This window comes from Pristis pectinata, chromosome 13, assembly GCF_009764475.1.
Source record: "Pristis pectinata isolate sPriPec2 chromosome 13, sPriPec2.1.pri, whole genome shotgun sequence".
Classification (NCBI taxonomy): domain Eukaryota; kingdom Metazoa; phylum Chordata; class Chondrichthyes; order Rhinopristiformes; family Pristidae; genus Pristis; species Pristis pectinata.
The window spans coordinates 22,940,107-22,959,857 of record NC_067417.1 but is presented as its reverse complement, the minus strand read 5'-3'; the positions used below and the strand labels follow the sequence as shown (position 1 = coordinate 22,959,857).

Sequence of the window (19,751 nt, the reverse complement as noted above, 5' to 3'; positions counted from 1 at the left end):
CGTGACACAATTTCCGTGGCATTGCCATGCCAGAGGTCAAAGTGCGGAAATGAAGTTGTTCACTGCGTTAACATTCAAGATTATATCGGATAATACTATGGGGAGCTTAAACAATACTGAATGTTAGAATTGGTGTAATTTTCACTTAAAGAAAGAAAAACACTTCCGGTAGATCGTTCCACCATTCGGGTACCTTGTTACAAGCGTCCTTGGTTGTGTTGCCACGTGATCAGACATTGACCAATGGGAGACATTGTTTTAGTTGTGCCCGCGGAAAGTCAAAGGCCGTTTGGAAACGTTTTTTTCCTAATGTTTCGAAATTATTTCCCTCAAATTAAAGTGGCAGTTTTCCTTCCTGTTGTGGTCCGGGAGTGGAGTTGGTGGCATTTTGAACTCTAACGCCGCGATACTCGCGTGTGTTCTTATGGTCGGTTTTATTTATTCCGAAGGAGGTTGAAAGGGGGAGGGTGGGGGGAGGAAAATTTCCGGCCGGGATCGGAGTGGTGCGGATTGAGGTCTGGAAACATTCGGCTGGGCCCCGGAGTGGGACTGTGAATGGGAGTACACAACCTCGGACTCGTGTGAGGAGAGCGGTCGGGGAGAGCGGCCACGCTGGACCGGTAAGTAAAACCAGACTGCGGCAAATTGAAAGGGTAGTAGAGAGATAAGACTCAAATAATTTGCATCCACTGTGTTGTAATAGCAGTGATTGTGTTGGGAACGTGTGTTTGCATTCCTGTGCTCATGGTCCTGAGCCATGCGCCATGTAATTAACAAAGTCTTTGGTTCATGTGCTTAAATTAAGCACGGAAGAATTTTTTTTAGACGTATTCACATGTTTATCTATATTTGCTAAAACTTAAAAGGTTCGCAGTTATGCGAAGCATGCGATTGATTAAAATTTTCGATTATTTCTGTTACTTTGTTTCTGCAATGTCGTTGTTGGGGTATATTTTTTGAACTTATTGTTCTGAAATTATATTTGATGAGACCAATAAAATGTTTTGGTATGCATAGGCAACACTTACATAGTGAACAATTTGGGTGGAAATTAAATTTGAGTAATTAACTACTACTCAGTATTTGTAAATAAACCTTTGTTGTAACTCACAACGAAAATAGCAAAGTTTCACATCAATACCTGTTTTTCTCCAAGAATATAAAGAGCATGTTTGTGGATGGTAAAGATTTCTATTGCATTTGTACTGCATTTTGTGAGAAAGAGGAATTTGCAGGGAATAAAAAAATGCTGGAATGCTCAGTGGGTCAAGACAGCATCTGTGGAGAGAGCAGTAGTTAACGTTTTAAGTCAATTACCTTTTCAATAGAAGAAACTGAATATGTGTTGTTGAGTAGCTCACTGCTTTTATTGACCAAGAATGGATGATGTTTTAACATGCTTGTTGAAGATCATCACATTAATTAAAGTAGCTAAGTACCTGCAAGCAAAGGGATAGAGTGATTTTTGAAATTTGAAAGTTGTTTGGACATGTAGGGAGGCCATTCAGCCTATTGAGTCTTTGCTGCCTCTGAATATCAATCCAATCAGTTTGACTTTGCTGTTTTCTCAAACTATAACATGTTTAAACTTAGAAAAAATTAGGAGTGGTACTGTTGATCCTTCGCTTAAATTTGAGGAAATTTGGAGCCCATTTATTCAGTATTTCCATATGATGTAAGCAGACCTCTTTCAAATCCCTTTCAATAACCTTCTATTTGAGTATAGAGGAGCGGAGCTAACAACATAATGTTCTTCAACCGAAGAAATAACAGTCCTGCTTTTGAAGTTTTTTGTTTGCTTTTGATTATTATTATCCTTTTTTCCTTATTATTATTATTTTCTTAATTTTGGTGTTCTCTTCATATAATCAAATTTCTTTTCGAATTTTTTTGTATTAGGTTCATTTAGTAAGGGACTGGGAGGTCAGATTATATATTTTACTCTGTGTTTGGATATGTCAACTGTTATTATTGTAATCCTGATCTCTTCGCATCATGAGTATAATTACTATGGTTATGTGTATTAATTTGAAATTTAATAAAAAGATTGAAAAAGTTTTTGACTTTGCTGTCCTATTGCTTTAGTAAGGGCAAGTTTATTACATTACCATGTCTATCCTTTTTCCTTTTGAAATCTGATAATCTGCTTCCACCACTATCGTAGGCAGCAAGTTCCATGACATTAATGTGCATTTAATTTTAAAAGAAGTTCATCCTTGCATTTCCCCCAATCTCTTAAAATCTTAATTCCATGTTCCCTAATCCTTGTACATCAGCTAATGGAAATAGTTTCTCTTTAGTCTGATTGTGGGTGGGAAGTAAGATGAGAAAAAATTGATGCGAAACTAAAAGCAATATGTGAAGAAGTGACGTAAAGATAACACTGAGATCCAAATTATGGGAATGGCTCCTCAATTGTGTCACTGGGTCTTGTGGCACTTTTTCTAACTGAGTTTATTTGCCCCCTCCTCCTATCATCCTCTCCTTCATTACATTCTGTGAATAATGCTGTTGAGGGTTACAGGTGATGGCAGTTGTAAAAGGACAAGTAAATACTCATTCATATTGAAGGAATCAGGATGGCTTGTGTAAGTAAACATTGTTCAAGGATTGAAGATTTTTACTTTTCCTTACCTCACTGACTTTTTAGCAGTGTGGTCTGAGATGGGATGCTTTATTATTCCACAACCCATCAAAATTCTAATTGCAGTTGAGTATCTCATCTGTCTCAGTATGTTAAGAAGCAGTGCTCCTATCCACAGCTGATATTAGGCAAAGTTTGCATTTTATCCTTATCCTTCCAATTACTTCCATTACCTTTTGTCGTGCAAGTTTAGATCAACTAATCTGTTTTCTCCTTTAAAATATCAATGAATTCTAACTTTTCATAGTTTTAATGAATGGTCACTGATCTGAAACATTAACCCACTTTCTTTCTCTACAGGTGCTGCTTGACCTTCCAAGTGTCCCAGTATTTTCTGTTTTTATTTCACATTTCTAGATCTGCAGTTTTAAAAAAAATTTTGACAAATCTATCTTTGTTTATCCCAATCTTCTTGATGGTTTGTCTTGCAACCAACAGTACTGCTTTCCTGAAGTAGTTTTGGGATCACATTTATTAGCGGTATTTTTGGATTGATCTGTCTTGTTAACCAAGAAAATTTTTCATAATACCTATTGCCACATTTGTGATCATCTCACAAAATACTGACTGCAGAATGTGGAAGCTATTGGACTGTATGATTTAGAATTGCACAGATTCATGCCTTTATTTATTATAGCATTGGGGAAAATGTGAAAATTATTTGTTTCCTTCCCTGATGTTAAGCTTAAGTTAATATTGAATTAAGCTGACAAGGAAAGTCTTGTGCTTTATCTGTTGTTTGTACTCATTTAGCTGATCTCGACTGGAGTAGCAGTAGGGACATTACAGTTTACATTTGAAGTCCATAGATTAGAGACTCTTGCCAGAAGTGGGTGTTGGGTGAAGGTTGTGCTTGACTGAAGTCAGATTTCCTTCTGACACTCATAAATGAAAGTTAACCAATTTGGTCCGGTTCTGGGAACAACCAATCCTGTTGTGTTGCATCCAAGCAATGACTTGGTATCTTCAAAGCAAGGGAGAAAATTGGCACACATAAAGCAAAAGGAATTAATCTGTTTCTTATCGAGCAGTATCGTCTTTCTTCCATCTGTCTCTGGGTCAGCTGATATGGCAGACATGATGGAGAGCTGGTTGCATCTGTCAGAATATCAACTTCTGCCTGGGAAAATGGATAAAGTTTCAGCCATGCAGTAATTCACAATAATGGTCTGTTTAGTTCATCTAAATGCAGAACTCTGATACTGGAATTATAGATATGATTTAAAACTGAAACTTTTTTTAAAATATTATTTGCACTAGAAGTTAGCAGTTTGAAATATAACCACAAATGCCAATGTCAAATGGAAATGCGTAACCATGTAAAGCTTGAAATGGAATAGGCTTTTGCATAAGTTAGTTTAAATTGTCACAATTGTTTATAATTTTGACTATAGTGTCTCACTTTACATTTTCATTGACATTGGAAGTATTGTCAATATATCACTTAAACTCCAGGAATAGAATTGAAGTAATTGTGAATGTTTTCTATTTTGCTCCATGAGGCATTAACTCAGCTGTGTAAGAGTGGGGATGGGATGTTGGGAAGTGATTGGGTGACTTGTGGTGGTGCTGCAGAACTGTGCTGAAACAGTGCCCAAGGAGTGTTAATTGTTTCAAATAATACAGATGAAGCCCTCTGCTATTCCATTAAGCACTGTGACATTGGGCAATGTAAAGTGATAAATGACTATGCTGTGTATATTGGGGAAAAATGATCTTACTTTCATCCATTGAGAAACAAAGAACTGCAGATGCTGGAATCAAGATGAAAAACACTGTGATGCTGGAGGAACTCAGCAGGCCAGGCAGAGGAAACAAAGGAGGTGGGGGGGGGGGTTAGAAAAAAGAGAAGGAGGCTAAGAAAGGGGAAGAAGCATGGTTGGCGGGGGGGATTGGTGGGGGGGGGAGGGTGTGAGTAGATGATCTTAAGGGAGGTGCAGGTGAATTTCTGTCTCATAAAGGAGGTGCAGGTGCATTCCCCCCTCCCCCATGCTGCTGCTTCCCTTTCCAAGTTTCTTTTTTTTCTAACACCCTTTTCCTATCCTCACCTTTGATCCATCTTCCGGTGGATCTGCCCTCCCCTCCTCACCCGCACCTGCTGTCTCCTACCTGCATCTACCTATCACCACCTTGTGCCCACCTCGTCTTCCTTCTTTTGTTCACCTATCACTGCTCTGCTTTTCCCTCCTATATATTGGGCTTCAGTCCTAAAGAAGGGTCCTGACCCGAAATGTTGACCGCCTGCTTTTCTCCGCAGATGGTGCCTGGCCTGCTGAGTTCCTCCAGCAGCATAGTGTTTTTCATTACTTTATCCATTGTTTCTTTACACACTTTCCTGGCTTGGGTCTTGTTTTTATTTGAAAGAATACAACACTGTAGTTTAGTACTTAGCTCTGTTGCCTCTTGTTTCCACTGATCTGGGTTAGATCAAGTGATGTCTGTGTGGAATTTACATACTCTCTTTGTATCCGTGTGGGTTTCCTCCCACAACCAAAGATGTGCCAGTAGGTTAATTGGCTACTGTAAATTATTCCATGTGTTGGTTGGCGGCAGGAGAATCGGGTTGGAGTTGCTGGATGTGAGAAGGAATTGGTTATGGGGAAATGGGGTATTGGGACTGATGGGAAATGTTCTAAAAGCCATCGTGAATGCAGCAGGCTGAATGGTCTCCACTAAGGTCCTATGAGAATAGGAGATTGGCGACTGCCAATTTGGAAGGTGATACTGCTTTGATCACTGCTAATCGTTGACCACACGTCTATCCATGATAATTGCCCAAGTTTAAACCAGACTTTTCAACCCTTGAGCCTGTTTAATTCAAGGTGTGCTCTGGATCACACATCTGCATCACCAGTAAGACTACCTATTTTGACCTGTAATGTTGTTACAGGTGGCCCTGCCTCCACATTCAAATGTTAATTAATGCAATTTTTAACTCTATTTGAATAGTTCAATTAGCTATCTAGTTGCCTTGCTTAAGCCTGTGTGAGCATTCCAAAATTCAACTACCCTTATTTGCAGCAAATCTGGTTCCAACATCACCCATGTTTGACCATGTATGAGCAGTGCAACTTTATAATGCTTTTTGTTTTCTTGTCTCATATTTCTGTAACTTCACCAGTTGACAATTTCTGCACTTTTCTAATTCTTGCCTCTTGAGCAAGTCTGAATTTAATTGCTGCCAAATGGCTAAGCTTGGCTTCGGCTTCAAAGACGCTTATTTAGTGTGCTCCTTCAGACCTTTTCCAGTTTCTGAGCTTTTGGTCATTTACCCAAATATTTCCTTGTTGCTGTGTCAATTTTGTTGATAATACTGCTCTAAGTGCCTGGAAATATTTTGGCATTTTAGAGGTGTTTTGTAAATACAAGTGATTTTACTAGTGTGAGTTCTTGTGGCCAGTGATGCATGTGAAAAAGCTGAAGACATGCCATGGGTTTGGACATTCTTTTTCACAATGCAGATATTAATAATATACACAGAAGAGGATTTTTATGTCTTTTAAAAGTTAGGTTTAGTTTGAGTTCACTTAATTGTAACATTCCAGAATAACAACGGTACTGTCCGTAATATGTCATTTCAGTTGACCCAGATAGATGTGACAAAAGGCAACATTGTCTTGATAAAAGAAACAGATTATTTTCTCTATGTTCATACTCCTCAAAAAGAATCCAGCATCAATCGCCCTTGCACGCTGTTCCTGCCGTTGGTTAATCTCTTATACGAAAATATGTCATAAGATTTTTATTTTCCAGCCTTTGGCTTATTAGTTCAGCTTCTGTACCATTCTGAAGTATCTTTTACCTTTTAAGATATGATAAATCCATGCTGAACTAGTAACTTCATTGTCATTATCAGTGGAAAATTCCAATCTCCCTCTTTCTTTTATCTTCTTGCAATCACTTTCAGGCCTTGACGAGCCACCATGTGTTGCAGCAAACTGAACTGCACTCCTTGTTCCAGGTATAGTTGTCCTGGCTAACTTTTTCATGAAGTGTGCTATTCAGTGGCAAAACTGTACTTTGTATTACAAGGTATTGCAGTGACTTGTGCTGACAGTTAGAGGCAGGATGACTGAAGAAGAGGCATGGGATGTGGATTTGTATTTTCTCTTTGGTTATAGTGAGGAAGAAACAAAAATAAAGAATCTAAGAATGTGGTTCACATTTAAACACCCACTGAAATGGCTGACCAAGCCACTTATCTCAAGGGTAATTAAAGGTGGGTAATTAAAGGTGGGCAATAAATGATGGCCTTGTCAACAAGGTCCAGATCCTGAAAAATGAATGAAAACAAAAGCATGGTAAGAGACTGTTCTCCCCATTATCCATATGCAAGTTGTTCAATAGAGCTATTAATTCCACTTTCCTTTTTTAGTCATAGAGTAATACAGCAGGGAAACAGACAACTAGGCACAGCAAGTCCACGCCAGTCATCAAGCACCCATCTACACTAATCCCATTTAACTTTCTGCACCCCTTCAATTCTGCACCTGCCTGCCAATCACCTAAACTAGGAGCAATTTATAGTAGCCAATTAACCTATCAACCAGCATATCTTTGGTTTCTGGGATGAAACCTGAGCACTTGGGGAAACTCCAGCAGTCACAACAAGAAGGTGCAAACTTTACACTGACAGCACCCAAGGTCAGGTTCAAACCCAGGTCTCTGGAGCTGCAAGGCAGCAGCACTTATTGCTGTAGTACTATACCACCCAAATTTTTTTTTCTCTTAAGTATTTCCCAATTTCCAATTTGAGAATTGCTATTTAATCTGCTTCCATTATTACAAATCAGGCAATGTTTTACAAATAGTGATTCAAAAAGAAACTTCCTCATGTTGATTTTGTTTCTTTCGTCAATCGAAGAAATTAAAATAGAAAATCGTGTGACTACTCAGATCAGACAATGCCTCTTCCCACGGATACTGCCTTGCCAACTGAATATTTCCAGCATTTTCTATTCTTATTTCAGATTTGCAATATCTGTAGAATTTTGCTTTTATATAAAAATCATTTTCCTTTCTGCAATGGAGAAAAAATGATCTTTAAATGCTTTATCAAAGCTATTGATGACTTTGAACATCTCTCATCAAATTTTCTTTTAAGCCCCTCTTCTAGAGAAAAGAAAAATCCTAGCTTCTCTAGTCTCTGTCCATATTAACTAAAGGTTCTTGGCACCTTTCTAATAAGCTTTTTCTGCTCCCCCTTCAAGGTCTTCATGTGCTACATAAAGTGTGCTGTTCAAAATTGAACACAGTATTTCATTTAAAGCCCAATCATTGTTGTATAAAGGCTTGGCATGATTTATTTGTTTTTCTATTTTGGAAGAGCTGAGGATCTTGAATTTTTTTAAAGTCTTCTTAACCTTCCATTTTTAAAGATTTGTGGACAAATCATCCTCTGGTCTCTGGACCTGAACTATCTTTTTAAAACTCATTTTGTTCACATTGCATCTGATCCTTCCTACCTGAATGTGACACCCCGATCATCAGTTGTCTTTCATTCGGATTAAGATCATATTGGAAGAATATTTGATCCCAAGCAAGATGTTAAATCAGTTTCCTGTGGGTAGTTGATTGTATGCTGCTGTTAATATAGAGTAGGGAAAGGCATGAGTTGAAAGAATTAAGTGGAGCTTACCATGGCATCTCCCTGTGAATGGAGAAATGATGGAAATGACTTTCAGCATCCTAACATACTAGCTGGTAAAAGAAGAGAGTTTTTATTGGAGAAAAGCAAAATTTGTTATTGAACATAAAGATGTTTTATTTTCTTAGGCAGTCCCTCAGGATGGGAATGACTTGTTTCAACTTTAGTTCTGGTTCTGAGGTGACTGAGGCCAATGTGGGAACCATAGACTCTCCCACAGATGGGGCAGGAGGATGGGTAGTTTGTGAGGTGGCACTCATCCTGCAGTTTATGCAAGGCTTCTGTGTACTTCCATTGCACGGGCTCCAGGTTGTTAGAACCACATTGAATACCCTTTCTCCATTTTGATCATGGGCCAGAGATTTTTAGCAGTAGGATAATTCATATTCTATATTTCCTTACGACATAGACTGGATGGGTTGAAGTTGCCTCTCTGCTGGATCTCAGAGCAATCCTATTTGCCCCATGTTCCCATTAATCCATGGGCTGTGGAAGGAAACTGGAGACACTAGTGAAACCACATCAGTCACAGGGACTACATGCAAACTCCACGTAGCATCCAAGGTCAGGATTGAATCTAGTTTGCTGGAGCTGTGACACAGCAGCTGTACTAGTTATGCCACTGTACCATCTGTAGATTTGGATGTTGCATGTTTTCAATGACATGCACATACTTGAACCCTTTCCTCTTCCTGTGATTGGTTTGGAAATAGTGTCTGTTTCGGGAGTCTGGTGTTAAGCATGGGCATGATGTGGGCTGCCAGCTGTGTTTACATGGGACTTCGATGCTAGGGGTGTCAGACTGGGTGAGGACACTGATGTTGATTTTCTTACTCTTCCAAGGAATTTGGAAGATTTGGTTGTGACAGTGATGGTGCTATCTTTCCAGTGCTTTGAAGTAGTCCTCGTATCAGGAAGGCAAGGATAACTGCTGTGTGGTAGACAATGAGTTCGGTGCCAGTTCTGAGGTCTTGATCTTTAGATATCCTTTCCATAAATTGACAAGAGGCTGCAATTGCACATTGATGATGGAATTTGCTGTTGCCTTCAAGTCTGCCTTCACTGAGGATATGGGAGGTGGTCCATGTTTTCCTGAGTAGTTTTATGCAGTGGCCATAGGTTGATAGGGGACCATTGTTTTGCAGATGTTGAGTTTAAACTCCATTTTGTCATATGCCTAAGGAATGACCTGCAGTGGTTTGGGGCCTCTGAGCATGGACAAATGCAAGCATCATCTGCATGCAGCAGTTTGCAACTGAGGAGTGGTTGACCGTGGCTTTGGGTTGTGATTATCATAGCTTGGACAGTTTCCCATTAAGTCCACTCCTGTGGGAAGTTTGTTGGAGATGAAGTGCGGAATTACAGCGAGAAAGATTGGTAATGTTGGGGCAATAATACATTGGAATCCAATGAGAAGGCCTTTGTTGTTGACCCACTGTTAGAATCAGCTGTGTTATATAGTAACTTTGTAACTTGCCTTGATGTTTCTATAGTGTTTCACCAAGTCACATTGGAAGAGATTGGAGAAGGTAGATGGTATATTGGTCCAAGAGGTAATATAACTGGGTGTCTTAAAGGATGAAAGAGAAGTACAAGGAGGAAATTACAGTGCTTAGAGCTTTATCATTTAAAGGTTGCCAATTGGTGGTGGAGCAATTAAATTCTATTCTTAAGCCAGAAATGGGTGACTGGTAATATCTCAGAGGGTTAAGGTACTAGGGAGATTAAAGAGCTTGTGACGTGGAGGCTCTGGAGGAAAATTAAATTGGCTGAAAATGTTAAATTTAAAATGTTCCTTAACTGGGAGCAAGAGAAGGATGATAAGTGAATTGAACGGTGTGATTTAGGATGTAAGTAATAGAAATCTGAATGACCTCAAATTTACAGAGGAAATTCAGCCAGGATTGTGGTAGAATAATCAAGTCAAGACATTGATGTTGCATCGTTGTCCAGGTGTAGATGTGTCAAGTCAAGACGTTGATATGCATTCTGCAGCAGATGAGTGAAGTATTGGGTAGAGTTGGCCAGTATTATGACAGTAACAATAAGTGGTTTTAAGTGTCATAGTAAAAGAATTGTTACAACACTGAAGGAGGAAACAGCTCTGCTCTACACCTTGCTCTCTAAATTATTTTCTCTTGAGTGCTGATATAATTTCCTCCAGAAAACTCCAATTGATTCTGTTTCTACCAGACTTGCAGGTTCTCAAATCATAACTACCCTCTGAACAAAACTAGTCTTCAATCCTTTGAATCTGTGCCCTGATACTTGAATTGCCACTAATGGGAACAACTTCTATTTACACTACTGAAGTTTGTATGCTTCTTTCAAATCCTCTACCCAATCTTATTTGCTCCAAAGAAAATAACTCCAGCTTCTCCAGTGTGACATTACAACTGAAACCCTCATCTCCAGCACCATCCTAGTAAATGTTTTCTGCATTGCTTAGAATTTTTGCACTGTTTCTGCAGTGTGGTGAACAGAATTATATATACCATGACTAATAATTGTGTATTTTATAGGGGTTCAATAGAATTTCTTTGCTTTTGTACTGTATGCCTTTGCATGTGAATCACAGGATCCCATTTGTTTATTTAACCACTCACTTGATATACATTGGTAACTTGATTTATTACTGTCACATGCGCTGAGGTACAGTGAAAAACTTTGTTTTGCATACTGTTTATATAGATCATTTGATTACAATAGTGGATTGAGGTAGTACAAGGGAAAGTAATAAGAATGCAGACTAAAGTGTTACAGTTGCAAATAAAGAGCAGTGCAGGCAGACAATAAGGTGCAAGGTCATAATGAGTAGATCGTAAGGTCATCTTGTCATACTAGGGGACCATTCAGTAGTCTTACAATAGTGGGATAGAAGCTGTCCATTGAAAACAAGCCTGGTGGTACATGCTTTCAGGCTTTAGTATCTTCTGCCTGATTTGAGGGGGAAGAAGGGATAATGTCTGGGGTCGGTGGGGTCTTTGATTATGTTGGCTGCTTTACCAAGGCAGTGAGAAGTGTAGACAGAGGCAATGGAGGGGAGGCTGGTTTCTGTGACCTGCTGAGCTGCATCCACAACTCTCTGCAGTTTCTTGTGGTCTCAGGCAGAGCAGTTGCATACCAAGCTGTGATGCATCTGGATAGGATGCTTCCTATGGTGCATTGATTAGCGTGTCAAAGGGGACATGCCAAATTTCTTGAGCCTCCTGAGGAAGTAGAGGCACTGGTGAGATTTCTTGGGCATGGTTGGACCAGGACAGACGATTGGTGATGTTCACTCCTAGAACTTGAAGCTGTCAACCCTCTTGACCTCCACACCGTTGATGTAAAGAGGAGCATGTGCACTGCCTCCCTCCCTCCACCCCCACCCTTCCTGAAGTCAATGACCAGCTCTTTTGTTTTGCTGACATTGAGGGAAAGGTTGTTGTCATGGCCACATGTCATTAGATTCTCTATCTCCTTTCTGTACTCTGTCTCATTGTTATTTGAGATTCAGCCTACTATGGTAGTGTCATCTGCAAACTTGTAGATGGAGTTAGAGCACTTGTAAGGATTTATTCACATTTGCCTGCAGATCCCTATGCTTTTGTACACCCTTTAAAACTTAGACTGTATTATCTACTTCTGTTGATCTGTTTTGTTGTTTTGAGAGATAAATATTGGCCAGGATACCAGGGCTATCTCTCCCTTGCGGTTTTCAAATAGTATGTGGGACTATATATTCCAGCTGTGGAAGTAGAATGACTCATTATACGTTTCAATATTATGCCATAAGCGTGCGTTTAATGCTAATTGAATTCTAGATTGAAAGCACTAAGATCTTTCTTTTGAGTTCAATACGTAAATTAACAATTTTGACCAGTACTACAAAGTAGTCAGATTACATATTAGAATGTGCCACTACACACTTTATTATGTTTTCTTTGCCTTGTGTCTACCTTTTTTTATTTATTCAGTTTTGGGATCTGGGCATTGCTAGAAAGGTCAGCATTCATTGTTCATCTGTAATTTCTCTTGAGGAGGTGGTAGTGAGCTGAATTGAACTGGTATAGTCCTTCTGATTAAGGTGCTCTCACAGTGTTATTGACATTGGAATTCCAGGGTTTGGCTCCTGCGATGATGAAGGGCCAGCGATATATTCCCAGATTGGGATAGTGACTTGGAGGTGAAGCTTAACTAGTGGTGTTCCCTTGCGCTTGCTGCCATCATCTTTGGTGGTATTGGTAAATAAATGCCATTGGCAGTCTGGTCATTGAGAGTAGACTAATCGTGAGGTTATTAGCCGGATTGGATGTATCTTGTGCTTCGTGAATAAGGCATAGCCAGGCAATTGTCCACTTTGGCACCCACACTACAGTATTATGAATGCACTGGAATAGCTTGGCTAGAGGCAGAGTTAGTTCTGGTTCTATAGCCTTTGCTGCACCCTGTGCTCTCAACTATTTGATATTATAGAATCACAGAAACAGGCACTTGGTTTATCTTGTCTCTGCTGACTGTGGTGCTTAGCTAATCCCATTTTCCCACATTAGGCCCATATTCTTCTTTACCTTTCCTATCCAAGTACCTGTCCAAACACCGTTTAAGCATTGCAATTGCATCTGCCTCTACCACCTCTGACAGCTCATTCCAATTATTCACTGTGTAGGGGGAGGGGGAAGAAAACTTGCTCCTCAGACCTCCTTTAAACTTCTCCCCTCTCACCTTAAACATGCACTTTGGTTCTAGACGACCTTGACCTGGGAAAATGGTTCTGACTATCTATCTCATTTACATCCTTCATAATCTTATAAACTTCTATCATAACCCTTCAGCCTCTTACACTCCAGTGAGGAGAACCGGCCTATCCAATCTCTCTTATTGTTGCAACACTTCATTCCAAATAGCATCCTGGTTAATCTCTTCTGCAGTCTCTATTGCTATCACATCCTTCCCGTAGTATGGTGACCAGAACTGTACACAGTACTCTAAATGCTGTCTAATCAATGTTTTGATATCATGTGGAGTGAATCAGATTGATTGGGAATTGGCTTTTCTGGTGGGGATGATAGAAGGAGGCTGAGATTGGTCATCCATTTCGAACATCTTGCTGAACAATCTGCCAGTCTATCCATGACTACTTGTAGTCTGTTCTCATCCTCTTCACTATTTACCTTTCCAAACTTTGTTGCTGGGTTGGTTAAGCATGGGTTGTAAACAGTCTGGTTGAGATTAAGACAGATGTTTGTCAGAAGAACTGAATTGGTGGCTTGATTGAACATGAAACAGAATTTGATGTTTCATTAGTTAATTGAATTATAGTGTTGACAGGTATGTTCGTTTCACTTCCTGCAGGGTAATGTTTTGATAAACCTTAAACATTAAGTGTATCTTCCATGACTGGTACTTAGCCTCAAGAAATCCCAGAGCACTTTTGAAGTGCAATCACTGTGATGTAGGAAATGTAGCAGTCAAATTTCACATCATGCTTCCACAAAGCAATGTGATGTTCACCAGATAATCTACTTTACTGTTGATTTTTGAGGTATAAACATTGACTGGGGCTAACTCTCCCAAACTTCTTCAAAGTGCCACTAAGATTTTGTAATTAATCTGAGGGTTCAAATGAAGGCTGTTCAATATCCAAATGTTTTATCTAGAATCTAGTGTTTTAATGCTAATAAAGTTTTTCATTAGTATTGGTTGATTTAAAAATTGGGCACTTTATTTGCTTCAGTGTTTTTTTTTGAAGACCCAGCATTTTCACTTGTGCTGCTGTTACCTTAACTAAGGTGACACAAGGCATGGAACCAAAACCAAAATATTTCAGGTACAAAGAAAATATGAAATTAAAAAAGAGAAAATCTTGGAAATCATCAGCTTGGGTATCATCTGTGAAGAGAAAAGGGATAACATTTCAAGATGATCATCTTCTGGTAGACTTCCTTAATTTTTCAAGATTTAAGCATCACTGGCAAGGCCAACACATGTTGTCTTTGCCTTATTACCTTTGAAAAGGTGATGGTGAGCCACTAAATGGAACTGCTGCTGTCCTTTTGGTGTAGATAATTCCACAGTGGCCAGGGATGAAGTTCTAGGGTTCAGACCCAGTGATGATGAAGGATTAGCAACATATTTACACATGAGGATAAAGTGCAATTTGGAGAGGAACTTGCAAGTAGTGGTCTGCCCTTGCACGTGCTACCCTTATCCATCTTGGTGGCAGAGATCATGGATTCGGGAGGTTCTGTCAGAGTAGCCTAGGTGAATAACTGCAATGTATTTTGCAGATAGTACACTGTACTGCTGGTGGAGAGATTGAATGTTTAGAGTGGTTGATTTCATTTTCACTCAGGTTCCTTGATGTCATACTCTGTCAAATACTGCCTTGATGTAAGGGCAGTCACTTTCGCTGCAGTTCTATAATTGAATTTGTTGGTCCACGTTTGGACCAGCCTGTGATAAGGTCAGGAGCTGAGTGATCCTTGAGAAAACCAAACTGGGCATCAGTGAACAGATTATTGGTGAGTAAGTGTTGGTCGAGTAAGTGCAGTTTGATAGCATTGTCAAAAATACCCATCACTTGGTAATTGAGAGCAGGTTGATTTGACCGTAATTGGTCAGGTTAGATTTGTCCTGCACCTATCTCAGGTAAATTAGCAAAATTGAGGTCATATAGATTTATAACTCTGTAGATTTGCTCACTACCCACCACAGATCTTGTATGGCAGCCTTGCACTTCAGAACTTGGCCAGCTTGGTCAGCAGTGGATACCAAGCCACTTTTGGTGATGGATGTTGTCTTCTATCCAGAGTACATTTTGTGACCTTGATACTTCAGTGCTGCTTCCCTTCATTGCTCAATATGGAGGAACACTCATTTATCAACTGAGGGAGGATGATGGGTGGTAATCAGGAGGTTTCCTTGCAAGTTTGCAGATGATACCACCGTTGTAGGCCGTATCTCAAACAGCGATGAGTCAGAGTACAGGAAGGAGAGAGAGAGAGCTTAGTGGAATGGTGTCATGACAACAAGCTTTCCCTTAATGTCAGCAAAACAAAAGAGCTGGTCATTGACTTCAGGAAAGGGGGCCATGTACATGCACCTGTCTACATCAATGGTGCTGAGGTTCAAGTTCTTGGGAGTGAACATCACCAACAGCCTGTCCCGGTCAAATCACATCGATGCCACGGCCAAGAAAGCTCACCAGTGCCTCTACTTCCTCAGGAGGCTAAAGCAATTTGGTTTGTCCCCTTTGACTCTCACCAACTTTACCGATGCACCATAGAAAGCATCCTATCTGGATGTATCACGGCTTTGTATGGCAACTGCTCTGCCCAGGACCGCAAGAAACTGCAGAGAGTTGTGGACACAGCCCAGTGCATCAGGGACACCAGCCTCCCCTCCTTGGACTCGGTCTTTACCTCTCGTTGTCTTGGTGAAGCAGCCAGCATAATCAAAGACACCACCCACTCGGGACATTCTTTCTTCTCTTCCATCGGGTAGAAGATACAGGAGCCTGAGGGCACATACCACCAGACTTAAGGACAGCTTCTACCCCACTGTGATAAGACTATTGAATGGTTCCCTTATATGATGAGATGGACTATGACCTCACGATCTGCCTGACCTTGCACCCTATTGCACTGCACTTTCTCTGTGGCTGTGACACTTTACTCTGTACTGTTATTGTTTTTACCTATACTACATCAATGCACTCTGTACTAACTCAATGTAACTGCACTGTGTAATGAATTGACCTGTACGATCAATTTGTAAAACAAACCTTTCACTGTACCTCAGTATAAGTGACAATAATAAACCAATACCAATTATGTCAGGCATATGTCCTCCTGGCAAGGATGACATATCTGTAAGTGCTGGATTTATTCAGATTTGGTCTTGAGCATATATAATTGTAAAAAGGCAGCTTGCATCCTTCATCTGTTGTATATGCAGTGGTTTCAGTTCTGATGATTTGAACCTTGGTTAAATCATATGTGAAGACTGACATTGTTTAACTTTTTTCCTCTTGGTTATGTTACTGCTGGATCCTTTGCAGTAGGATTGCAGTATGTATTGCCTCTTTTCAATGATCACTTTCTCTCACTTAAGAGCTTTGACATTTTTGTTTTGTTCGTTGCCAGACACTGGTGAGCATTGATTGGCAATTCTATGATTGAGCATTTGTATACACAGTGTAGTTTCTGTTGAATGTATGCTTCAAGATCATGGATCCACAGTTCTTTTGGAATACAGAGCTCCATATAGGAATGTTAAACATGAATCAACTGTAACTTAAACCAAAGCAGGAAATAGGTTAAAAGCATCTTGGAATATTCAATAATCTGCCTACATTTATTAAGTTGAACATTGAATGAATGAAAATGTGTACATAGAATAGCTAACGCTCCGGTTATATTTACCTTTTGTATGGTGAATTATGTTCATCTATTGTGTAAACTTTGGCTAAAAAATATGCTTTTTAAATGTCCTTAAGTCAATAAATGAAACCTTCCTTGGAAAGCAGCTGAGTTTTTTCTTCTTGCTCATTTGACATTTGTTGGATCCCTCACCAAATGATAGAACGGAATAGCAAAGCTGTAGAAATGTGCCCATTGAGTTAAACTTTATGCGCTTGAGGTGAATTTCTAAAGTTGAAATAAATACATCAACTGTGTTTAAGAACTGGTGGGGGATGAGGGAGGAAAACTAGTGAATTTTGTGTTGGATAATGCAAGAAGAAAGTACTATCCTGATGGCTAAGAAAATACATCAGGATTATCACACTGCAAGTTCAGTGTCAATCTCAGTAAAGTTGAGGAACAAGCAGGTCTTTTAGCCCTTCAGCTTGCTTCTGTTATGTAGAATCCTAGCTGATCTTTCATAACTTTGCCTTCCTGCACTATCCTCCTATTGCTATATTGTTTGAAATTAAAAGAATTTATCACTCTTAAAATATTCAGTGGTTGAACATCCAGATGCCAATGGGATTAAAAAAAATTCCAAAGATTGATGATGTTTGCAGCGATGAACTAACTCCATTTTTTAAATATGGCTGACCTCTGTGAAGTTTACACATGTCCATTCTCTTCTGCCATGGTGGTCTTCCTAATGTCTACCTTGTCAAGTCCCTGAAAAGATGGTAATTATTTCATAAAGATCATAATTATTTCAATAATGTCACACCTCATCCTGATTAATATTTATTTACGATAAGATTTCTTTATTAGTCACATGTACGTCGAAACACACAGTGAAATGCATCTTTTACGTGGAGTGTTCTGGGGGCAGCCCACAAGTGTCCCCACACTTCCGGTGCCAACACGGCATGCCCACAACTTCCTAACCTATAAGTCTTTGGAATATGGGAGGAAACAGGAGCACCCGGAGGAAACCCACGCAGACACTGAGAATGTACAAACTCCTTACAGGTAGTGGCCAGGTTGCTGGCGCTGTAATAGTGTTACGCTAACCGCTACACTACTGTGCCTGTGAAGGGAGCTTCAGTTGGATTTGAGGTTTTGGTGAAGAAAATAAACCAGGGTTTTCTGAAACTGATTCAACTGGAGCTGCATAAATATGCCTGAAATTTCACTTGTATGAGCTTATTGCATGGTCTAAGAATTGGAGCATGTTTAGCTTTAATGCAATTTGGCTAAAATGTAGCTTCCCAAATCACTGTGAATTATGCCTGTCAAGGGCTGGAGTTCACCAGATGACAATTCCAAGAAAAACTCCAAGGAGCACCATCAGCCACTATCAAAGCTTTTTTCTCCAATTAAGAGAGACTATGGAATACCCTTCTTAAATTCGGTTATAGTCATTGAGCCATAGAGTTATACAGCATGGAAACAGGCCCTTTTGCCCAACTCGTCCATGCCGACCAAGATGTCCACCTATGCTAGTCCCATTTGACCCATATCCTGCTAAACCTTTCCGATTCATGCATCTGCCTCAATCACTTCTTCTGGCAGCTTACTCCATAATTGCATTCTGAATAGTTCAGAACTAAGTAGACTTCCTTTTCCTAACAATATTTTCATGACAATTGAGACTTTTCATTTTATAGTCTCTCTGTTAATCATTGCATGTTGTTGCCTAACCCCCATTTCAATCAACTACATTGATTGTTCAATGAGAGCAAGGCTGTCTAGCCTTAAAGTTCATGGATCTCTTCCAGGTTAATGGAGCTCTGGGACACTTGGCCTCAGTTCCCATAAACTAGACAGGTCAAAAGGAAAAACAAGCATGGTGTTGTCTACAACAATTCACCTCCATTTGTGCTTGCTCCATGACTGTCATATAAACTGTGACATTAAGCAGTGTGTTTACAATCGAACCATTCTCAGTGAAGATTGATGTCAAAGATGCTTTAGTGCCCCAATACCTTTCTCAATTTTTCATGCTACAGTGTTGCATATCTAGCAAATTTCCTTGGGAGTAAAGCTAATCTTCAGAAGCAAAGGGAAGCTTTCCAACCTACAGCAACTGCACTCCAGAACCGAGATTAATGAATCTTCATGCAGGTAAATGCTGGCACTTAGAGGCTGAGCTGCAAGTCATCCATTTGCGCTTTCACTGAAGAATGGAGTTTAGACTCAATACCAGTGAGACAGAGGTCCTCTGCCAAACTGCCCCTGCTGTACCACATTGCTCTTTGACAGAAAAGATTCATGGCAAGAGCCTGGAAAATATGGACTACTTCCCACATCTTGGGAACCACTTCTTGTCAAAGGCTGATATGGATGATGAAATGCACCATTGCTTTCAATCTGCCAGATTATTCTTGGGTCAATTGAAGATCCAGACTTTGCAACTGGCTTAAAGCTCATTGTCTACCAGGTAGTGGTGATTCCTATCCTCCTATATGCTTACAAGACTGGGACTACTTGCACCTTGCATCTCCAGACATTGTAAAAATACAGCCAACACAGTTTGCAAAATTCTTCAAATTCACTGGAGAACAAGCAACATCTGTGTCCTCTCCTGGGCCAATATCCCAAGAATTGATGCCCCAGTTACACTCAGTCAGCTATGTTGACAAGACATGTTGGTCACATGCCCAATGTTGGATTGCCAAAACAGTCAATCTGTTCTGAGTTCTGTCGTGGGAAGGATGCACTCTGAGTCCTTGAAGTGCAATTTTCCCCATTGGTTTCTGGAATCTTTGGCGCATGACTGTTCAAAGTGAAAAGGAGCATTTGGGATTGTATGGATAACCTTGGCCATGCATTCTGAACACAGAGGCCCTGCATTAGCCACAGAAAGAGCAAATCAAATTACCCAGCTGCTAGTTCATCAGGTACCTCCTGCACCAGCTCATTAAATGCCTCAGAACCCAAAAGAAATGGGATTAAATCACCCTTGATCTTGGGGGGGGGTGGGGGGGGGTGGTACCAAAGAAGCAGCTATGGTTCTGATTTCTCTTTACCTTCTCAATGAGTGTTGCTGGGAATCCTCATTTGCATTTTGGGC

At 40.0% G+C, this 19,751-nt stretch overlaps 1 protein-coding gene across 1 annotated transcript in view; it reads left to right on the top strand.

Annotated features, from left to right (window-relative positions):
* Positions 1-276: 276 nt before the first annotated feature.
* ankrd11 (ankyrin repeat domain 11) overlaps positions 277-19,751 on the top strand; it is a 131,564-nt gene continuing 112,089 nt past the window's right edge. Inside the window, exon 1 of the mRNA XM_052027986.1 lies at positions 277-620. The gene's annotated coding sequence lies outside the window, so the exon portion shown is untranslated. The remainder of the gene's footprint in view (positions 621-19,751) is intronic.